This window comes from Adiantum capillus-veneris, chromosome 24 (genome assembly GCF_014529385.1).
Source record: "Adiantum capillus-veneris isolate H3 chromosome 24, ASM1452938v2, whole genome shotgun sequence".
Taxonomy (NCBI): domain Eukaryota; kingdom Viridiplantae; phylum Streptophyta; class Polypodiopsida; order Polypodiales; family Pteridaceae; genus Adiantum; species Adiantum capillus-veneris.
Window position 1 is genome coordinate 74,025,261 of NC_140954.1, and position 22,915 is coordinate 74,048,175.

The window sequence follows — 22,915 nt, forward strand, 5'->3', positions numbered from 1 at the left end:
CTTCAAGGGGCTCTTTATTGTATATAATGCAGATATAGAGTGAATCACCAGGGATAAAATGATGCTCTTGTTTCGTTGCATTCTCTTTGAAATTTCACTCTATTCTTTGTTATGTACAAGCTTGCTTAATTTATGTTGTTTAAGACTTGCACTTTGGATGTATATCACAATTCTTTCCTTATTTCGAGGCAAAGCACTAACCCCATATGAGTACGTCCACAATCACTTGACCATATTGTTACTGAAAGTCCCACCTCAGAGGAGCTACCAAAAAAAACAAAGCACAAGTTAAACTTTTCATACTAGACACTTCTAAAAAAATAGTGAGAAAGGACATAGTACACAGGGTACATGTGTGCCATAGGAAAGTGTGGTGGACATAGTGTCTCTCTAGGTTTTTTAGGGAATGAAAGCCATGTCGTGTCCCATAGTCTAGTTTACAAAGAATTAGGTATGTGCAACGAACCCTTGCACTATCCCTTCTTCTAGCCATCAACACGTATATCATCAAGTGCATCAACATTGATTCTCTACCTTCTTTTATGAGCCATGGCAATACCTTGAGAAATTTCATCATGAATTGCACTATGAACTCGAGAACTACACTCTACATCTATGTCATGTCCTTGGCTTCTTAAAAAAAACCATTCCTCAATTAGCATTTTTGTTGGTGGTGGGGAGGGAAATTGTAGGATGTTTTCTACTCAAGGGGATTTCCTTCTTAGCACTTGTGGATCCTCCTAGGTATGGCATCCTAGAGAGGGGAAATATGTAGGGTCCACCCATTGCTCTTGCGTAGAATCATAGTAGACTTGTCTGGAATCTAAAAATGATGAAACCAATCTACTCTCCATTAAGGCTCGCCCTCATAGAAAGCTTTGAAATACCAATAGGTAGGGTCATCTAGTAGGTCATAGCCACTCTAAGCGGGTGTGATATGCTTTATCTCCCTATCCTCCCACTCCCTATTGATCTTCATATAGAGGTTATCCATAGGCAGGTAGAGCACATCATCTTCAAGCTAGTAGAGGTGAAGGTCTTTCGTTATGTCTACCAGTTTTGACGTTGTGAGCGGGATGAAAACACACAGCGCCTCTATAACGACCCGACACACACTCTTGGAATGATACACACACACACTATGGGGCACCACTCGGCTTACACAACACACCTGGCCGAGACAGGGAACACACCGATGGAGCGAGAGGAGAGAGACTATTCGTTTACCCACTCCACACAGAGAGATACACACACACACACACACACACACACACTCAAAAACTCAGCTCAAAAGAGGAGAATTTCTGATGTTTAGATACAATAGAGCTTGGGCCAACACCAATGGGGCAAGCAGCTCACACAATACGGGTAAAATATGCCAGATCCAATCACAAACTGGAGCAGAAGCTTCGCTCATAGGAGAAACTTACACAGCAAAAATAGCAAAAAAAGAGTGAGGAATTTTGCAAAATGGACAGCGCCATCGCGTCTGGAACGGCCCAAAACCCCAGTCTACAATGTCAAAGTGCTCAAATCCGACCTCGGATGAGCAGTTTAGGGCCAAAACAGGCTCCAAAATGAGCAAAAACACACCTGCGGCTGTTCCTCCTCTCTTCTCCACGTTTTCTGGTCTTCTCTCAGTTTTTTCAGTTCCCACACTTAGCTTTATTATTTGGGCACCCGTGGCCTTTTAGATGACCCCAAACGGACCCCGAACAGGCCAAAAACTGACCTCGCAGTGCATAGTTATCACCTTTTTGCATCATCCGCACACTTGGCACTCAGTTTTTCCAAATAATGCATCCCGCAACCACGTGAAGTGGCCCCAAAAAGTAGTCCTCATGATGACCTTTCTGCATAAGTATCACAAGAAAACACCCACGTCGTGTCCATACTTCTCCGTGTGCAAGTATTGACCCCGTTCGACCTCCTGACGCCACTCGATGCTATCTGACGCACCTGCTTACCTCATGTCGTCGGCCCGCGGATAGCTTCCTCGAGAAGTTTTACGCACTACCAACTCCTCCTTATTGTAGAAAAAACACACTTGTACTGATAATAGTGAAAATCGCTGCACTATGTACACCCTATCCTACTTGTACACACGTGGGTCCCACGTAACCACCTGGCTATGGAAATTGGGTAATCCTTTATTCGATGCACCATGCATGTGTATGTACATATGCGCAATCCCTTGCTCAAAAAAACTCCTGACATAATTTGCCCATCCCCTAGCCTGCTAGATCATTCATGATCAGCAGCAGCAAAAAGCGATATGAGACTCGCAGCGTCACAAGTCTCCTCATCCTTCACCAACACTCCTTGATCCACATACAGCTCATCTTGCTCGACCATCATCAACCTGGCATGATACAATTTAAGACGCAATCCATTTACCCTTGACTTATGTAGAAACCCATCCAGGTTAGCCAACTGATATGTACCATTCGGGAAACACTCCACTACCTTGAAAGGGCCTTCCCACTTAATTTGAAACTTTTTTTGGAAGGTGTTGTCCAGCTTACTGTTGTAGCGCAAAACCAAGTCATGCTTCTTGATACCCTTACTTTTGACCTTTTCATTTATCTTTGCCAAAGCCCTATCTTGCATCTGCCCATAATGTTCCAATGCACTCATCCTATCCAGCTGAACCTCTTGTAGCTGTAAGAGCCTCTCTTCGAATGCATCACTAGGCGGCCTAAGCAACTTCTCTAACATCTTGACCGCAGGCAACTCTACTTCCATAGGCAATAGTGCTTCTTTTCCATACACCAAATGAAATGGAGTAAACCCTGTACCTATCTTCACCGAAGTACGGTAAGCCCATAATGCAATAGGCAATTCCAAATCCCAATTCTTTCCTTGGTGCTCTGTCACTTTCGAAAGAATCTGTACCAACTCACCATTGAATCTTTCATTTAAGCCATTACACTGTGGGTAATAAGGAGTGGTATGTTGGTGCCTAATCTTCATCTTTGTGCATAAGAAGTCTAGCAGTTTAGCTCTAAATCCTGGCCCCTTATCTGAAAGTAGCTCTAATGGCACCCCAAACTTGCAACATATTTCATCATACACAAATTTTGCCACATCCTTTGCAGTGATCTGTTTTACTGCTATAGCCTCTGCCCATCTAGAGAGATAGTCCACTGCCGTCAAGATATAGCTTGTGCCCCTGCTTGTGATAGGTAACGGGCCTATTGCATCAATCCCCCACTTTTCAAACACATCAAACGCCATAATGGTTTTTCGTAGCTCTGGCTTCAACACTCTCTTCCCAAATGCTTGACACCTATTGCAAGACCTACACCAATGGTGAACATCCTTGTGCAAAGTAGGCCATACATACCCCTCTTGCAAAATCTTATGCAAGGTGATCTTTAGAGCAAAATGGCCACCACATGCGCCTTCATGATTCTCTTCCAACACTCTATAAAGCTCCTCCCGCCAAGGTACACGTCTCAACACGAGATCAGCCCCTTTCATGTATAAGAAATCACCAATCAATTTGTACCTGTATACTCTACGCACAAAGCCATACTTCTTAGACTTCTGAATCTCCTTTGGAATGATTCATGTTAGCAAAAACTCCTCTTCTTGAGCCAAACTTTCCCGGCCATGATAAAGAGGTAAAGTGGTCCTCAACACAAATAGCTCCCCAATAATGCCTTGAGCTGCTTCATGTGCCTCTCCATTTAGAGCACGTTCAATGTGTCTGATGATCCATGCTTCGAACTTTTTTAACAGGCCTTTAATTCTGAAGCACATTTCCTTCAATGAGGTGTTCTTGCTCTTCCACACACCCAGCACTTGCTTCACCACTAACAAGGCATCACCTTTTATGCTCAACCTTCGAACCCAATGCTTCAAACAAATATGTAATCCGGCTTCGAGAGTAGCGTATTCAGCCTCATTGTTACTATGAGCATCCAATTTGAACCCTTTCTTGCATACTAGCTTCCCCTCTGGATCATAAAGTATTATACCCCCTGAAGCCGCATCATGGCTCTTTCTGTATGAACCATCAAAGAACAACACATGTGTATTGCTGATCTGTGGCACTTCTTCAACTACCTTTCTCACCACCTCTTCCTTAACAATAAGGGGATTCTCCTTGTAGGTCAACAAATCAGCTAGGGCAGCCCTTGTACTATCTTCCACTAGAAAAGAGAACTCAAATTCTTGCAGCTCAATTACCCATTTCTTGACCACATTTGACATGTTAGTGCCATTAATTAACTGTGGCAAAAAGGCATAACTCGTCAAGAAAACAAAAGGTCGTGGTAGCAAGTAATGACGAAATCGTCGACAAGCAAATATTACACTGGCCATCACTAGCTCTACTTCCGAGAATTTTTTCTCTGCTACCAGCTTCACACGGCTTGCACAATACACTGGCCTCATATAATGGCTGCCCTTCCCCTTTTGCAATAGCATGGCTCCAATGGCATCCTCCCCTACTGATGGATTTACATAAAACACTTTCTCCCAATCAGGAGCCTGCATGGCTGACAACCCCCCTAACACCTCTTTCACCTCTTGAAACACTTCTTCACACTTGTCATCCCATTGTAATGGATCATGCTTTGCCACTTGTTGTAATGAATAAAGAATCTAAGAAGACAATGGAATAAACCTTGCTATATACTTCACTGTGTGTATAAAGGTTGCCAATTGCTTCGTACTCGTAGGTGATGGAAGAAGAATAATAGACTTAACCTTGTCTGGATCAGCCTCAATGCCATTTTCTGACACCATGTGGCCCAACAACTTCACCCTTGGCTGTGCTAGATGACATTTCTTTGGATTTAGTTGTCCTCCACATTCATCATATCGAGCCAACACCATCTGCAGCTTCTCATGGTGTTCAACCCTACTGCTATAAACACAGAAGTCATCCATAAAAGCTTTAACACAACTACCAATGAATGGTTCCAACACCCAATTTTCTCTCTATTGATAGAAGGAAGGTCCATTTGACAACCCAAATGGCAATACTGTGTAGCAATAGCAGCCCCATGGCGTAATAAAAGTGGTCTTTGTGCAGTCTTTAAGAGCAATCTTCAATTGAAAATAGCCTGAAAAACCATCATACACACTGTACCTCTCATAACCTGCCACTGAATCCAAGATCTGATCGATGAATGGAAAAGGATATGGGTTCTTCTTAGAGGATGCGTTTAAGGGTTTAAAATCTACACAAATTCTCCACTTCCCATCCTTCTTTGGACTGACTACAACTGGACTCACCCATTCTGTGGTCTCCACAGGGACTATGAACCCTGCCTTCAATAACTTGTCCACCTCTTCTCGCAAGGCTTCCATTTGCTCTTGACCCATCCTTCTTAGCCTTTGCCGCACTGGCTTAGCACCTTCTTTCAGCTCTATATGCATCTCTTCGCCCTTGAACCCTCTGATCTCTTCATATGAAGTAATGAACAAATCAGGAAAACTAGCCAGCATGTGCAAATATATATCCTTCTCCATAGCTGAGAGGTCTCCACTGATCATTTGTGTCAACAATTCCTGCTTCTTTGACAACTCAACCTTGGTTTGCATCAGCCCTTCAATCACTTCATAAGGCCCTTCACTTTCATCTTCAACCTCATTCGCAAATGCAACTAAACCAAACTCCTGGATTTCTTTGTCCATCAAAAGAAATGTAACATCAGCTTCCTCATCACTACTGGTAGTGCTATCACTATCCTCATCTGTCACCGTGGAAGAGTCTTCATCACTAGACTCATCCTCATCTTCATAAATCTCCTCTAATCGTTTCCTTGTGTTCATATTATAAAGCTTCTTGGTACCCGTCTTTCCATAGAGGCTAATCGTACCATGTCGCCAATCTTGAACAGCTCCCACTGCACGTAACCATGGTCTTCCCAGTATAATAGGATATGCTCCCAACCCTGCTGGCATCACATGAAAATCAACCACTGCCTTTGCATCATATGCCTCCACTTCTAAGCTCTTTAAAACACCTAAGAATTTTACTTTTTGATGGTTTGCCAATCTGATCCGAAAACCTGACACCCCAGCTACTGTGAGACCCATCTTCTCAACGCATGAGTGTGTTATGACGCATATTTGGGCTCCGCCATCCACATAACCTTGTCCCAAATTTTTCCTTTTATGCCACACATCTACTATTGGACAAATGTCTGGTAGCTCGTCCATTGCCAACACCTTCACTGAACCTCTCTGTGGCTCTTTCTCCATTGGGTTAACCATCCTCTTCCACTGTCGCTTTAGCTTAGGCACCATCTCTATAAGTTGCCCAAAAGTAACATCTGCCTTCTTGCTCGTCAGATCCTCCTTCAAGTCATAGCTTAATTGCCCATCCCCTAGTGGAAAATCTGAAATATGAAACTTTCGACAAGCTCTCCTTTTCCTCTTGGCCTTGACATCCTCGCCTTCATGGCTCTTGCCTTTCTTCTTACTAGGACCTGGGGCACTTCTTCCTTCCTTATCCTCTGTGGTCCTCTTCCCAATAGGCATCACTAATGTATCCTCTAGCTTTGATGCCTTCTCCAAGGTGACTACACTTAGCACTTTTGTCTTTCCCTTTTCCTCCTGGGTCAGTCCACTGGTTCCTTCGTCTCCCTTAATTTCGATGCCATAATCATTTGACCTAGTTAGCACCTGTTTTGGCAATGGATACATGTTTCCCCCCATCCTTGGTGGCTTATCACATTGCCGGCTGATGTGACCCAACTCTCCACAATTATAACATGTGGGCGTCTGCCTCCAAAACCTACCATTGCTTTGTCCAACACCATTCCTAGGCCTTTCTTCACCTCCTGGCTGATTTGCAAACCTCCCTCGACCTCGATTATTTCCCACTTGACCTAGCATGTTTAGGCTGAGATTCTTCATCAAATCTACCACTTGCCTCATGTCTTGCCTTAGCCCATCATCTTGCACCGATGTAGTGACCATTGCTGGCATAACCTGAGTAGTAACAGGAACCACTGGTTCATGATGAACCCCTGACATGCGACCTTGTAAAGAGTCCATAGGCTGAAATTCAGACCTCATGGGCAAAGGCTCCACCCCTAACTGACTCATTTTCCTCAACTTCCACTCTTTGTTCCTTGCTACCTCTAGTGCATCTTCATATGTCCTAGGCTTATTTAGCTCCACTCTACAATGTATATTCTCCCAAAGACCAGCCAAGAACCTGTCCTTCTTCATCATATCAGGCGGGGGTACCTGTGGTGCGAAGGCCTTGCACATCCGCTCCCATGCCAATGAGAACTTACGTATGTACGCATCTACTGGCTCACCTTCCTTTTGCACCAAACCTTGTACTTCTTGCCACACTTTGTCAGGATCTTCTATCTTCACAAACTCCACTTCCAACCCATGCCGTAGATTGTCCCAACTCAATCTTACAGGTGGATCAGCCACATGCAACTCCTCTTCAAATGCTTTAGACCAAACTCGTGCATCACTCTTCAAACAAATTTGGAGAAGACGTAACATCTGTGCAGGGTCATGAATCTGGTTGCTAATGCAAGCAACCTCCATCTTTTCCAAAAAATCTTCCACATCTTCATCACTTCTTCCATGAAACTCCGGATAAGAGAAAGCCATGGCTACCCAAGTTACAATGCTTTGAGAACCCCTTTGAACACACGTGCAAGAACCCAAAACTTTTGACTACCCAATCCCCAAAAACTTCAATGGAGCTCAACTTTAGATAAGGACAAACACATGCACATCAAATGAGTTTTCATAGTTGATCATCGGAATTACAACAGGCAAAGGACATTCCAAGATCTCTCGTAATCTTCTTGGCCCGAACATAAAGACTATGCGCTGCTGGAAAAAAATCTTCCTTGACACATGAACATTTATCTCGATTCTTTGAGTTAAATTAAATGGAGTGAATTGAGGGCCATTTTGATCATCCATTAAAGCCAACCATGAAGCTCCCAAGAAGGCACACCTGACTTAACCTCTGATTTTGCCAAAATTTCAGCAGTATAACAACATAAATGGCTCAAAAGAACAAAAAACCAGCCATCATAACTTGGAAAAATTTTGGCAGAGTTTCCCCAGAAATAGAGCAGTAGGAACCCAAAATATAGACTGTACATGTATGCATAAACTGTCAACAATAGAACCCGAGCATCAAGGAGGACTCACTAGTACATAGCCTATGGCGAGGTCACGAAAAGGTTGCTCTAGCTACCTGTATCACCGAAAGGATTTCCACATTTGAGAATCCCCTAGCTCAATAAAACCTCACGCTATCGACCCTCACACGAAGGCTTATGCAAATCTCGTATAGTCAAGTCTCAGAAATGACTATCTTCCAGACCAAATCTCAGAAATGGCTGGGACTGCCAAATAAAACCAAATATGGCTCCACAAAGGCGTACAATGGAAGTTTCTACAAGTAACGTACAATCCAACAGACAATGCGCTCAAATAGGCGCCAAGTGATGCATACCCACAACAGCTGCAAGTGACATCACTGCTAGTATATCACTGTACTCCAGCTACCTGTACCTGTGTGAATCACCTGTACCTGTACCTGTCCCTGTAACCTGTAACCTGTAGCCCCGAATCTCGAAGCTTGAAGCTCGAAGCAGAAGGTACTCGAAGAAGATCCTCCGTGGGGGCACCAAAAGAATGTGAGCGGGATGAAAACACACACAACGCCTCTATAACGACCCGACACACACTCTTGGAATGATACACACACACACACACTATGGGGCACCACTCGGCTTACACAACACACCTGGCCGAGACAGGGAACATGTCGATGGAGCGAGAGGAGAGAGACTATTCGTTTACCCACTCCACACAGAGAGATACACACACACACACACACACACTCAAAAACTCAGCTCAAAAGAGGAGAATTTCTGATGTTTAGATACAATAGAGCTTGGGCCAACACCAATGGGGCAAGCAGCTCACACAATACGGGTAAAATATGCCAGATACAATCACAAACTGGAGCAGAAGCTTCGCTCATAGGAGAAACTTACACAGCAAAAATAGCAGAAAAAGAGTGAGGAATTTGGCAAAATGGATAGCGCCATCGCGTCCGGAACGGCCCAAACCCCAGTCTACAATATCAAAGTGCTCAAATCCGACCTCAGATGAGCAGTTTAGGGCCAAAACAGGCTCCAAAATGAGCAAAAACACACCTGCAGCTGTTCCTCCTCTCTTCTCCACGTTTTTCTGGTCTTCTCTCAGTTTTTTCAGTTCCCACACTTAGCTTTATTAGTTGGGCACCCGTGGCCTTTTAGATGACCCCAAACGGACCCTGAACAGGCCAAAAACTGACCTCGCAGTGCATAGTTGTCACCTTTTTGCATCATCCGCACACCTGGCACTCAATTTTTCCAAATAATGCATCCCACAACCACGTGAAGTGACCCCAAAAAGTAGTCCTCATGATGACCTTTCTGCATAAGTATCACAAGAAAACACCCACGTCGTGTCCATACTTCTCCGCGTGCAAGTATTGACCCCGTTCGACCTCCTGACGCCACTTGATGCCATCTGACGCACCTGCTTACCTCATGTCTTCGACCCGCGGATAGCTTCCTCAAGAAGTTTTACGCGCTACCAACTCCTCCTTATTGTAGAAAAAACACACTGGTACTGATAATAGTGAAAATCGTTGCACTACTATGTACACCCTGTCCTACCGTACACACGTGGGCCCCACGTAACCACCTGGCTATGGAAATTGGGTAATCCTTTATTCGATGCACCATGCATGTGTATGTACATATGTGCAATCCCTTGCTCAAAAAAACTCCTGACAATGCATGTTGCTTTTGTGCCGCTAAGAGGGATTTAAAGGTTGTCCCATGGTTTCTTTTTTTCCTCTCAATTTGCTAATCCCAGGTCAATTGTTAGAGGTTGTTAATGTGTTAGTGAATATCTTTGAGTAGGTCAAATTTGGTTGCAACTGATCAAATTCTATCTTTTTGAGGACCTCCTTGGCATCTTTTATCCAGTGATCTCTTTCATCTTCCAAACTTTTGAGCTCTAATTCAACATCTATGACCTTAGTCATAGCTTAAGCTTTGTGAAGTACTTCCTTAGCAGCCTGTTGACTAGCTTGGGTTGCCGCTTGTGGTCTTTGGCCACTAGGCCTTCCTCCATTGCATTGAGTTTTACTTTCAAATCTTCATTTTCTTGCCTAAGGGTCAAGGCATGAATTGGTGGTACCACTTTATACACTTTTTGGTGGAGCCTCCAATTTCCCCAAGTGGGACAAAAATTAACAGGTTTTAAACTATGGATGAAAGTAAGGGTACTTGAATTTGGGATTTTTTAAAATAATGAAGTGTAGGGAGTAATGGCACCTAGATTCAACTCAGATTTTAAAGGTTGCATGCAAATGATGTGGCCCACCTCTACGCTCACCCCGCCTAACAACTGATTGTTTGACTTGATGTTTGACACTCGATCTCTCCCATCCACAACCAAAAAGCACCATCACTATTACTCTGGGATTCTTCTTCTCCATTGCTCAACTCCCCCCCCCCCCCCCCCACACACACACCAAATCGTACACATAGCCATAGAGTATTGTTGGTGTGTGCCTGTTTGTTGTAACCAACTTGGCCTTGTTGGCAATTGCATGCACTGCTCCTACCACAATGAAAGGAGATACACTTAAGAAGTCCACACCCTCTAGGTGGGGCAAGAGGGGACTTGTTCAAGAGAAGAAGATCGAGAAAAACCCCATGCCCCCTCTAGAATGGGACACATTGGATGTGACTTCTCAAGCAAATTATAGCCACATAGGTACATTTTGCCTTGGTTTGGGCTTGTTAATCAAAGGAGTTGGAAGCATAAATCTTACACTCTACCATTGTTTCCATGTTAGCATATGTGGAGTACCCATGGCTTAAGCAATCCTACTACTCAACATAGTGGTTGCACACTAAGTATGGGATGAGCTTGACGTATGTGAGGCTACTGAAGACGTGACAAAGGATGATTTGGCCATGGACAAATGGCTAAGTGTCTTCAAAGTCTTCTACAAGATGGATCCAAGGTACCCTACACATGGTATGAAATGAGTTCTTAGAAGAGTGTCATCTCCTCTATCAAAAGCTATACCAAGCTACCCCCTCAAACGGTGAATTGTTGGCAAAAATTTTCAAGGGCTTTGCCCATGAGAAGTGCACAACCATTGCTATGGACCCGTACAAACTTCAAATTGTTTGGGTAGTGATGGGTGGAAATGTATTGGACAATGTCAAGGCTCTATGGGGAGGTGTGTAGCGGAAGGTCAATAAGCTCAATGTGGATTATGGTGTGCATGTAGCTAGCCTACATGTAGACATTGCAGTGTCTTTGGTTTTGACCATGTCGGTATCAAAGGTCAAGCTTTCAGATTGAGTATCCTAGTCTCGTTACCCGCAATGGGTAGGTACAGAGGAGAAGCTGGCTTTTGTTAAAACATTGTTGTAAGAGAAGCATAGCTTGTGGCTCTTCAATGAGGCCACATGTATGGCTTGTGCTCCAATCCTTGTAGAACTGAAGTGGCTTCCAACTTGCAACAACCACAACTGAAGGAAGTGCATGGTGGCCATGAAGATACAATGAAACTCAATACTGAGATAGCTGTCTTGAGAAAGGCATTGTCCATGACTCGTGCTGTCATCAACGATAATGTGCAAGTGAAGCAAGAGGTCTCATCTCTATAGGTAAACCCCTCATAATTTTCTTTGAAGTTCCTAGAAAGGTAGTACAAGTGCTTGAGAGTGCTTATTTCAAGTGCCTTTAAGTAGATATATTTGCTTCTAAGTGCTTGCATGAACCTAAAGAAAACTTTAAAGTGCTTCAAGGTGATTCAGGTTGCTTGTAAGTGGTTAAAGACGCTTCAAAGTGCTTGCAAGTGCCTAAAAAGCCCTTGTGAATGCTTAAAAGTGCTTTTGAGTGCTCTAAAACACTCTCAATACTTTAAAGTTGTTCTTCAAAGTACATTGGAGTACTCTAAACAATTTCTAAAACATATTAAAATATTTAGAGTGCTTGCAAGTTCTTAAAGCCTTTTCAAAGTGCTTGCCAATGCTTGCATGTAAAGTTTGCAATGGTCCTAAGTGCTTTATATGTGCTTAAAGGTGTTTGAAAGTGCTTGCAAGTTCCTAAGAAGAATTTTAGAGTGTCTAAAAGTGTTGTTAAAGTTCCTAAATGTACTTCCAAATGTCCAAAACTACTCCAAAGTGTCTAAAATTCTTTAGAGTGCTCTAAATTGTACTTCCAATGTACAAAACTATGATGCTCTTTAAAGTGCCTTTAAGTGCTTGTATATGTTTAATGCTAGAATTTTAATGAGCCACAAAACTAGTTGAAGCCACCAAAATGGCTCAAAAAAGAATTCTACTAAATGAGACATTTGTATATGACATCAAAAATTCATGAAACTTCTTATGTATTGGTTTAAGATATGAAACAAGTTCTCAAATACATAAATTACATTAAAACTTAAAACTTTTACAAAATACATTTTTAAAATTAGCTAATTATACATAAAACTGCACCACTTTGTACTATTTTTATGAACTCATATTGAATGTTGGGCATAATTTCTTGAAAGCATTTTCTATTTAGATATATAGTGTTGGAGAATTTTTACAAAGGTCTCTAAAAGTCACAAAAGTGGCTATTTTTTTACAAGACTAGTGTTATGTATATCTAAAATTGCTTACAAGACCCAAGAAAGTGCTTCAGAGTGCCTAAAAGTATTTTTTAAGATCCTAAATGTGCTTCAAAATGTCTAAAATTTCTTCCAAGCATCTAAAAGTGCTTTTATGTACTCACATATATTTTTAAGTGTTTTAAATTGCTTAGAATGTTTCAAAGTGCTTGCAAGTGCCTAAAATTGCTTTAGAGTGTATAAAATTGCTTTCAAAGTCCTCAAAAAAATCATCAAGTGCATAAAAGAGCTTTCAAGTGTCTAAAAGTGTAACTTTTATGATGTTGCTATTATAATCTACTCACCATTGTGAGTTTTGGAGAGAAAAAAAGTGCCTAAAAGTGCTTCTAAGTCCTCTGAAGTGCTTTAAAGTATTTAAAATCATTTGAAGTGCTTCAAGTGCTCTATAGACACATTAGCAACTTTAGAAGCACTCAAGTGCCAGCTAGTTGTGATCATCCATGGATATATATATACAGCTCCAGAAAGCATTGGATCTTTCATTTTGATTGACAACCACTTTTCCATAACCATAACTAGGCCTAAGCCTTGAAATCGTTTCTACGGTAATGTATATATTGGTTATGGATCATGTAGCTTAAGGTATATAATGTACATGTTGAAATCCTCATTGCAGTTTTCAAGATAAAATTATTGGCTATTCTTGATAAATTGTTGCTAGTTCCGTGATACGATTAGACGCCCATCTGCCCTTCTCAAAGCATTTTCTTACGTCATAAGAAGGTCTAAATTTTTAAGAGTGATCAATCCATAGAAGGGCTTGTTTAAAAAATGTCCTTCTATAAAAAAAATGGTAAATAAAATAGGATATTTTTCCAATCTTATGAAGGTCAAAATTCTCAGGAGTGATCCATCATAAGAAGGTCAAAATTCTCATGCGTGATCCATCATTACGAGGGCTTGTTTACAACATGTCCTATTGAAAAGGTGAATAAAATAGGGTATATGTCAATTGAAGGGGGTTACATTAATATGCCTATCTAATAAGTAGCAAATAGAGAAATCCTTTAGCATTGAAAATAGGAAATTATAATTTCAAATGGAGTCTCTCCTAGTCATTGTGAGCTTCCAAAATGTTAGTGCAGGGTCAACAAGGTCCCTCAAAGTCCCTCGATCATTTTGTCTTACTGCTTCAACGCATAATTTGCAAAAATTTGTGAAGTATAGGGAATCTCCTCCCTTGTACAACTCCAAGGCCCCTTGCCATGGTCACGAGGAATCTAGGTCACCCTCTCTTTCGCCCTAGTGCTACTTCACTTATTGCACTTCAAGAGAAAAATAGACCCCTTCATATGTCCCTACAACCTTGAACTTTTGCAATGGTTGCAATATGATCTCATTAGTATGGAAACCCTATTCCACAACTTCCATCTGCTAGCAAAATATTACAATTATTGGGTTGATACAGCCTCTTCTTCAAAGGCATATGATCTATAGCACCAATCTAGGTAACTCTAAGTCATTTGACATTATGATTTCTAATGCATGGCAAAATGTGGAGGAAGGTAACCCAAATCCTTAAACTAAAACTAACATTCTTGGTCATACTAGTTATATCCATCCTCAGACCACTTTGAATGTTGATTTTAGGGATAAGAATCAAGCCCAAGAGTGTGAGAGCTAAGCCACCTAGAAAGCTCCTATTCCTCCAAAGTGATTGCATGTCTTGTATGAAGTAGATCTAGATGTTATTATCATTGGATCTTCTGAGTTTGATTTTTTTCTTAAGCAATTACAAGATAGAGTTTTCATAGGATTGTGTCATGGTGTCAAGCCCCGCTTAGATGTCTTGAAATAATGGAAGATTCAATAGTGAGGATACAAATTTGTATCCTAGCTATGTCCAGAACCTCCCTAACAATTTTTTATCCTAAGGAAGAGAAACCCACCAAGGTACCAGTTTGGGTGGACTTGCTACACCTTCTTGTTGAATATTATCCATATGATCAAACACTTTTGAGTGGCATTGGTGAATATGTAGTAGACAATGACGAGTGAGCTTCTTCTTATAGAGACTGTTGCAGAACATAGAACTTGTTGCACTCTTTCCTCATATCAAAATATGTGGATCTCATTGGTTAGATGTAGCAAAGGTGAAAGAATGTTTTTAGTGCAGCTAATGACACGTCATCACACTTTGGTTGGGTTTGTCAAGCTCAGCTATGACTTTTAGCTTCTTGGATTTGGCCTCTCAAGTATAACTTGCAATCAATGCAGTTCAAAAAGTGGTATGCGTGCTGCATATGATATACATGTCAATTAAAGGACTGCCAAGCATGATATGCAATTCATCCATAGCACTCAAATGGTATTTCGCACAATTGATATGATGTACATGTCAATTAAAGCATTGCCAAGCGTGAGATGCAATTCATCAATAGCACTCACATGGTTTTTTGCACAATTGACATGTGATCTCTTTAAACATGCACATTGCACTGAATTTTTGGTGCTTGGTAGAGCTGAGATCAAATCAATTTTTCTCATTTGTGTGGTTATCATTGTAGGTATCTTATTGTTTTTTATGTGATGCAGTTAAAAAATTGAGTCAGCATCCGCAAGGCATCTACATGACAATTAGCCTCTTCTCGTGACATCCAAGCAAAGCCACATCTATGGTCCCTTGTGATGGCTTCAATTGCAATATGCAATCATAGGGTCACCTCACAAAGAGCACCACACTTTCCATACATATGCAATCATAGGGTCACCTCACAAAGAGCACCACACTTGCCATACGTATCTAGAAGAGCACCACCTAGTGCAACGTAATGCTCCAACATCCCTTGTCTTAGACTCTCATTATGAATTTGATTTTCCTTGTTGATGGCTTGAATCAAAGCACAAGATGTGAAGATGTACACAAAGGTCATTTCATGTTCAAGGATGCCCTCACATTGCATGTGCTGAAAATAGTCAAGAGCTTGTAGACTCACCTGTTTTGAGCTTATCCTACAATTAGGCACTTCATTTTGCACCTTGCATTCATGTTCACAAGGTCAATATCCGACATAACATGTTCCAACTCATTTAGACTCTCATCATGGATTTGCTTCACCTTGTCCTTTGCTTCAATCATAGCATGCAATTGCAAGCTTTATTGGTCGCGATCATCACATTTAAAGTTACATGCATTCAACAAAAACCATTTACAATAACCTAGCGCCCATAAATTAAGGCCCATCTAAAAAAACAATCTGTAGAAAATCTTGGCCCCATTCATGTCATTAACGGTGATGTGAACTTAAGCTTTGATGCAGCAGAGGTTGCCACTGCCTCGGCTTCCTCCATTGTTGTGCCCTCATCCACCACAAAATCTAGAGCGTTCAGCTTTTGCGTCTATACTGAATTTCACGTGGAACCTTGTGCTTTCAGAATTCAACAAAACACTCCTATAAAGTCTTGGTAAACATATAAATTGAGACTTTAGCATGAAATATTTTATCAAATACATTTACGATCCAAAGTTTCTTCCTGATTTTGGAAAATAAAATGATGCTTGTTTTGCATTGCATCTTCTTTGAACTTTCTTCTCTTTTATGTACTAGCTTAATTTATGTTTTTAAAACTTACAATTTTATGTCCATCACAATTCTTTCATTAAGTCTAAACAAAGCACCCCATGAGTATGTCAACAATCAGTTGACCATGTTTGTAGCTCAAAGTCCCACCTCTAAGGAGCTACAAGAAAAAGAACGAAACACAAGTTAAAATTTTCATATTATGACACTTTTGATAAAATACTAAAATAGGAGATCGCACATAGACTACATATGTGCCATATAAAAGGGTGAGGGTTGGCATAGCGTCTCTCTATATTTTTTAAGGAACAAAACTGATGCATTTTGTTGTTATCCGCATTACATAAGTGTGAAATTTGAAAATGATGTAAGAAATCTAAAATTATCAATGGTTCAATGATGTATTGGAATTGATTAGGGTACACAATAAGCTAGCTAAGAAAGAGAGAGGATGCAAGTGTTGATAAATGATGTATTGCTTGTTGTTTTTGGGATTTTTCTCTTCAAGTTGGCTTCGATCTATGGGCTTGTAGTTGACGGGAACGTACCCCTAGAGATAGTTTACACGGAAGCCGCTTCTACAAGTTACCTCGCATAATTACCAATATTTACTAGATCTTGTATGATTGTACAGTCACTTAGAACCTAGTATGGGCACCTATAAATAGGACCCATTTCTTCCATTGTGTCGGTTTGTCTATCGGTAGATTGGAAACTCTTGTATCATTTATAACTAGTCATTATATGCATTATAAAGCTTTTGAGTTATAAGCGTTGTGTCATTTGCACTTTTAAACTTGTATTTTTGAACAAGTTTATGAATCTAAATCTCTATTTCCACTTATCTCCATTCATGTCATCTGAAGTCTTTCACTTCAACTCAGTTGTCTGTATAACTTTTTTGTATGGTCTTGAAGTCTGATCCTATTCATCTAATTTTATATAATAGTATCTAACTCTACAATTCTAACCCTTAAATAGCTATAAAGTGGCCAACCCATTCCATTCTGGCAATCACATTGGTGAGCTAAATCTCTTGAGAGGAACATGTCTCCTACTTAGAATTCGGAGGAGTCAATCAACCATTTGCAATGCCTCCACATCGTCAGTGAGACAAAAGAGAGCACCTATAAAGATCACAACCATATCATCATAGTAGCTAAGGAATTGCAACATGGCTTTGATGAAAAACCACACTCTTGAAAGGAAGAAATTCATGCCGATTCAGGGGGAAGAGGGGGAGAGAAGCATCAAGTCTCTTAACAATTAGCACATTTAAGAAGACGACATTCAGAGAGAGTTGAGAGATGCTCTCATTCACATGGATCTTGACATCACATGGGAAAGCCAAAGAAAAAGTTTATAATGATGTCAGCAGGCATAGTACACGAGCAAGGTCACACACAAAAACTGGTCGAGGGAAGGAGCCTAATACAATTACACATACTGATGATAACTACAATGAGAGATGAGACACAGACACGCACTATCATAGCAAGCATAGACATCGAGAGAGGAAACTAGATCAAAATAATAAATTGAGACATCAAAACAATCAATTAGATCATCATAATTCCAAATACGATGACCGGTTTAGTGATATGAAAATTGTGTTTCCCACTTTCAATTAACATAGAAAGGATGATCCAGATGTCCATATACTAGTCTTTGAGCAGTATGTTGATCTAAAGTACATCGATGAAGATGATTGGGTAGAGTATTTTTCACTAATTTTGAAGGACGCAGCAAGGAAATGGTACTACCATTACCCAGCATGCAAGCTCAAAACTTATAGTAAGATGAAGAAGGATTTCTTGCTAAGAGTTTTCAATGCAACAAGTAAGCTCCATTGTGCATGAAGAAGAATCCCAAGTGGTGGACTCGTCCAAGCTTTCAAAGGAGGTAGAAGAGTCATGGTTGAAAGGTATGTTTGTGATTGTAGTTGTGCAATGTGTTATCCGTCTGATACGGGGTTCTCTTGATGAGATATCTGCTTTACATGGTTGAGAGGGACTCATATGTGCTTGTGGAGTCCAAAGTCAGATATGAATGTGAGGCAGGATGGTGTGCACAGTGGTGCTCTCTTTGAAGCACGACGGAGGTAGGGTGATTCTCGGAGTGGTGCAAGGATGCTATGGGCTTATTGTGTGCATGGATGGCTACGTGCTTGGGTACAACACTATTGGAAGTTGTTGCAGATGGATGGATGTGCTCAATGCCAAGTGTTTGATCCAGGTGGTTTTATTAAGCAGGGGATTGGGAAACCCACTTGAGGATAGGTCTCATGTAGCGGGAATAAGACTTTGTATATATGGTAATGGTTTTTTGGTTGGCTCACAGTGTTCTTTACTTTTGCAATTTCTAGGTGAATAAAGGCTTTTTGTGGTTGAACATAAATCTTCAACAAGGGGATCGGGCAATGATGGTGCAGCCAAAAAATTCTATGCCAAAAAGCATGGAAAGCAGTGTCAAAGGTGCTTACAAATGTGTGCTTGAATGTCAAAGCATATGTGAAGACCCAATGCGGACAAAAGAATTCATGATGTGTATGACTTATGCGGCTATGAAAACCAAGGTAGAGGCGAGATACTTTAAAGAAGGTTCTTCATGTGAAAAGCCTCTTAGAACATGCAAAGCAAGTGGGGAAGTGAAGGCCATGTGGTTAGTGGTGGAAAAGGAAAGTGGATGTGTGGCACAATTTTCTTGCATGAGGACAACCAAAACGTCCTATTCTGTAATTTTTTTACAAAACTCGTTTTTTTAATAAAAACAACACCTTTGAGAGCTAAAGGAAAACATCATTCCGAACACTTTGGTGTCGCATACATGTAAGCTAATTCAGCACCATTTGGAAGATATTTCAACTGTCATAAACTGCTGCTTTTTCAGGCTGCGGGGGGCAAGACAGAGAAGGAGACAAAGCTCTGAGAGAGCCTTCTTGTGTATGGGTCACCATAACCAATCACTTGGGAAGGAAGTGTTGGGGTATAAAGCCCAATGTGGTCACCCAAGTAAGTGGGCGGGCCGCCAGGTACGTACACATATTCTTTTGTAAAAGCCTAATAAGAACTCACTATGCTCTACACATTACAGTAGAGCGAGTTCACCATATCGTCGTGCTCTTCTTCTCGCACTCTCTCTCTCGCGTCGCACTTCCACTCGTACTCCTTCAACTGGTATCAGAGCTCAGATCGAGGCTCGGGACAGCACTGCAGGAGGCTAGAGTCACTAGCTCATATTGGAGTGAAATTCGACAGGCAAAGACACGGCCCCAAATCTCGTGGGTAAGCCCAAAGGGCTTGGTGTTGTCAGAATTTCATTCTGAGGTCATCTCGGCCACCGTTCGGCTTCGACAAAGGTCTGCGCAGGCCATTTTCAACTACGTGGTCTCGGCGGGTGCAGATCCGACTCTGCAAATTTGGGGTTTTTGGCCTACGACTGCAGGTGCTGAGGATATCGACACTCCCAGAGTGTTGATTTGTGGCTGTCTACACATCGAAGGACGGCTCACAGTTCTTGGAGGCGTGTCACATACGACACGGGCGCATCTACACACAGACTATAGGCGACATCCACTAGTTCATCAGGTAGCTTGTGTTTGCTGCTTGATATTCCAGATTTCATCTTGACATTGCAGGTACTTCCACATGGGATGTATTGTCAGAGATGATGTATGTCTGTTGAGGGTTTGCTGGCTGTGAGTCACGCAGCAAACAACCGCCACAACGGTTACAGTATACAATGGGAAATTTGTGGATGTATGACTTTGTGGGAAGTCTATGTACTGTCAGATTTACTGCATCCTTTGTTGAGGGTCGAGTGAGGTTTTATTGATCTGGGGGATTCTCAAATGTTGAGATCCTTTCGGTGATATAGGTCTTGGAGCACCCTTAGATAGGCAGCTAGGATGTATTGACTATGAGTTAGACAGTTGGGATTGCATCTTTGCTTTACTGCCGTTGAGGCATTGTCACAGTCTATGCTTACAGGACAGTGACAGGATAGTCAGAGACAGTACAGGTGCAGGACAGGTTTACCCGCAGCTTACAGTGTCAGAGAGACAGTGTTTTTTGAGCTGTTTTTTGGTCTGTTTTTAGTACACCAGAGCCATTTTACAAAGGAGACTCTACCAAAATTTCTGCAGAATCTGAAGCTTTCTTGGTTCATTTGACAGGTTGATATTGGTTCAGAGGTCAGTTTACAGGGGAAACTCTGCCGAATTTTTCCCAGGAAAGTAAACCACTGTGAAGCGTAGCTATGGCTGGATCACAGGACACTGCTCTTTACAATATCAAGAAGCTGGATGGAACCAATTTCCCATTGTGGAAGAAGCAAATTTGGCACGTGTTGGTACAAAAGAAGCAGATAAAACCTATAAAGCTCAAGGGGATAAAACCAGAAGATATGGACGAAGATGAATGGAGCGAAATGGATGAATTGGCACTTTCTACCATTATGCTGACTTTGGCAGAAAGCGTTTACTTCAATGTAGCAGACGAGATGTCGGCTTATCAAGCATGGTTAAAGCTGAGTGATCTTTATGAGAAGCAGAGTGCAGCTTCACAGGTATACTGGCTTAAGAAGCTTGTTGACTTGAAGATGAAAGAAGGGACACCTATGTCCAATCATCTGAATGAATTCAACACAATCTACAGTCAGTTGTCAGCTCAAGGTGTCAAGTTTGATGAACCTATTAGAGCTATGTTCCTGTTGATCACATTGCCGGAAAGTTGGGACACTTTTCGCACAGCTTTGAGTAATTCTGCACCTCCAGATGGTTTGAACATAGCAGGTGTATAAGGAAGTCTGCTTACTGAAGAAACCAATAGAAAGACAATGGACAAAGGCAAAGGAACAGCCTTAGTTGTCAGGGGAAGGACCAAAGAAAAGTACAAAGGTGGAAAGAGGAATCAGTCTCGTAGCAAGTCCCGCAGTGCTAAAGGCAAGAGTGACATAGAATGCTACCATTGTGGCAAGAAGGGTCACATGAAAAGAGACTGCAGAGAATGGAAAGCAGAAAAAGGCAAAGAGAAAGCTGAAGACCATGGTGAGAAGAACAAGTCCTCAGTGAAGATTCAAGAAATAAATGTGACAAACATTGTTGCAGAGGATGACAGTCTAGTGTCAAGAGACATCTACTTCTTGAAGAATACAATGGACTCAGCTCTTCTTACAACATCTGATGGAAATGCACTGAGTGACTGGATTATAGACTCAGGGGCATCACTTCATGTGTCTCCAAACAAGGAGTGGTTTACCTCTTATGTGACCACTAAAGATCATGTTCGGCTAGGCAATGGGCAGACATGTGAGATCTTAGTTGTTGGAGATGTTCAATTGAAGTTTCAGAATGGCTCTTCTTTCACGCTGAAGAATGTGAGACATATTCCCGCAATTACAAAGAGCTTGATCAGCACAGGTTTACTTGATGATGCTGGCTACGTCACCACTTTTGGACAGAACATGTGGAAGATATCCAAGGGTTCTATGACAGTAGCACATGGAGTAAAGTCTGGAGGACTTTACATGATTTATGTTTCAAATGTCTCTAAAAATGTAATCAATGTAACCGAGCAGCCGAACGTTTCTTTGTGGCATAGCCGGTTAGGACATATGTCCAAGAAGGGAATGGAAATCTTGTCTCGTTCTGGTTATTTGCCTGGCTTTTCATTTAATGATTTTGAATTTGTGAACATTGTCTGTATGGTAAGCAAACACAGCAGCCACATAAGCATAGAAGCAGTAGAAGAGATACACAGTTGGCACTTGTTCATAGTGATTTGTGTGGACCTATGCCTAACCTATCTCTAGGGGGAGCTTCTTACTTTATGACATTTATAGATGATTACTCGAGGAAAGTATGGGTTTGATTTCTCAAGCACAAGGATAAAACGTTTAGTGTTTTCAAAACGTTTGTGACACTTGTGGAGAATCAGAGTGGCAAGAAGCTTAAATGCTTACGCACTGACAATGGTGGAGAGTATGTTTCAAAGGCCTTTTAGGACTTTTGTGAGTCAAAAGGTATAAAACGTGAACTTACTGCTCCTTACAATCCTCCTCAAAATGGTGTTGCTAAGAGGATGAATAGGACCATACAAGAGAAGGTCAGAAGTATGTTGTGTAATGCACAGCTGCCAAATGGGTTTTGGGCTGAAGCTGTATCAATAGCTGTTCATCTTGTAAATAGATCTCCTAGCAAGGTTTTGCAGAAGGATTCAGTGCCAAAGATGGTATGGTCAGGCAAAATGCCCTCATACAAGCATCTCAGAGTCTTTGGCTGTGAGGCATATACTCACGTTCCAAAGGAATTTAGGAACAAACTTGAGCCAAAGAGTAGAAAGTGCATCTTTCTAGGCTATGGGAATTCTGGTGAGATGGGGTACAGACTTTGGGATCCCGAATCCAGAAAGGTTGTCCGCATCAATGATGTTCACTTTAATGAATCCAAATATCATTCTAAACCAGAGAGGGTTGAGGAGATTAGAAGAGTTGTCTTCCAAGAAGATGGACCTGCACGTGCAAGACAAAACGTCAGGGCTCAAGAGGAGCAAGGACAGGATAGAGTGGAACCACAGGTTGTGGCTGAGCCTGAGCCACCTATTGTGCGTAGATCTGGACGTGTCACGCGACCTCCTGATAGGTTTGTTCCATCTATGAACTATGTCATGTTGACTGATTGCAATGAGCC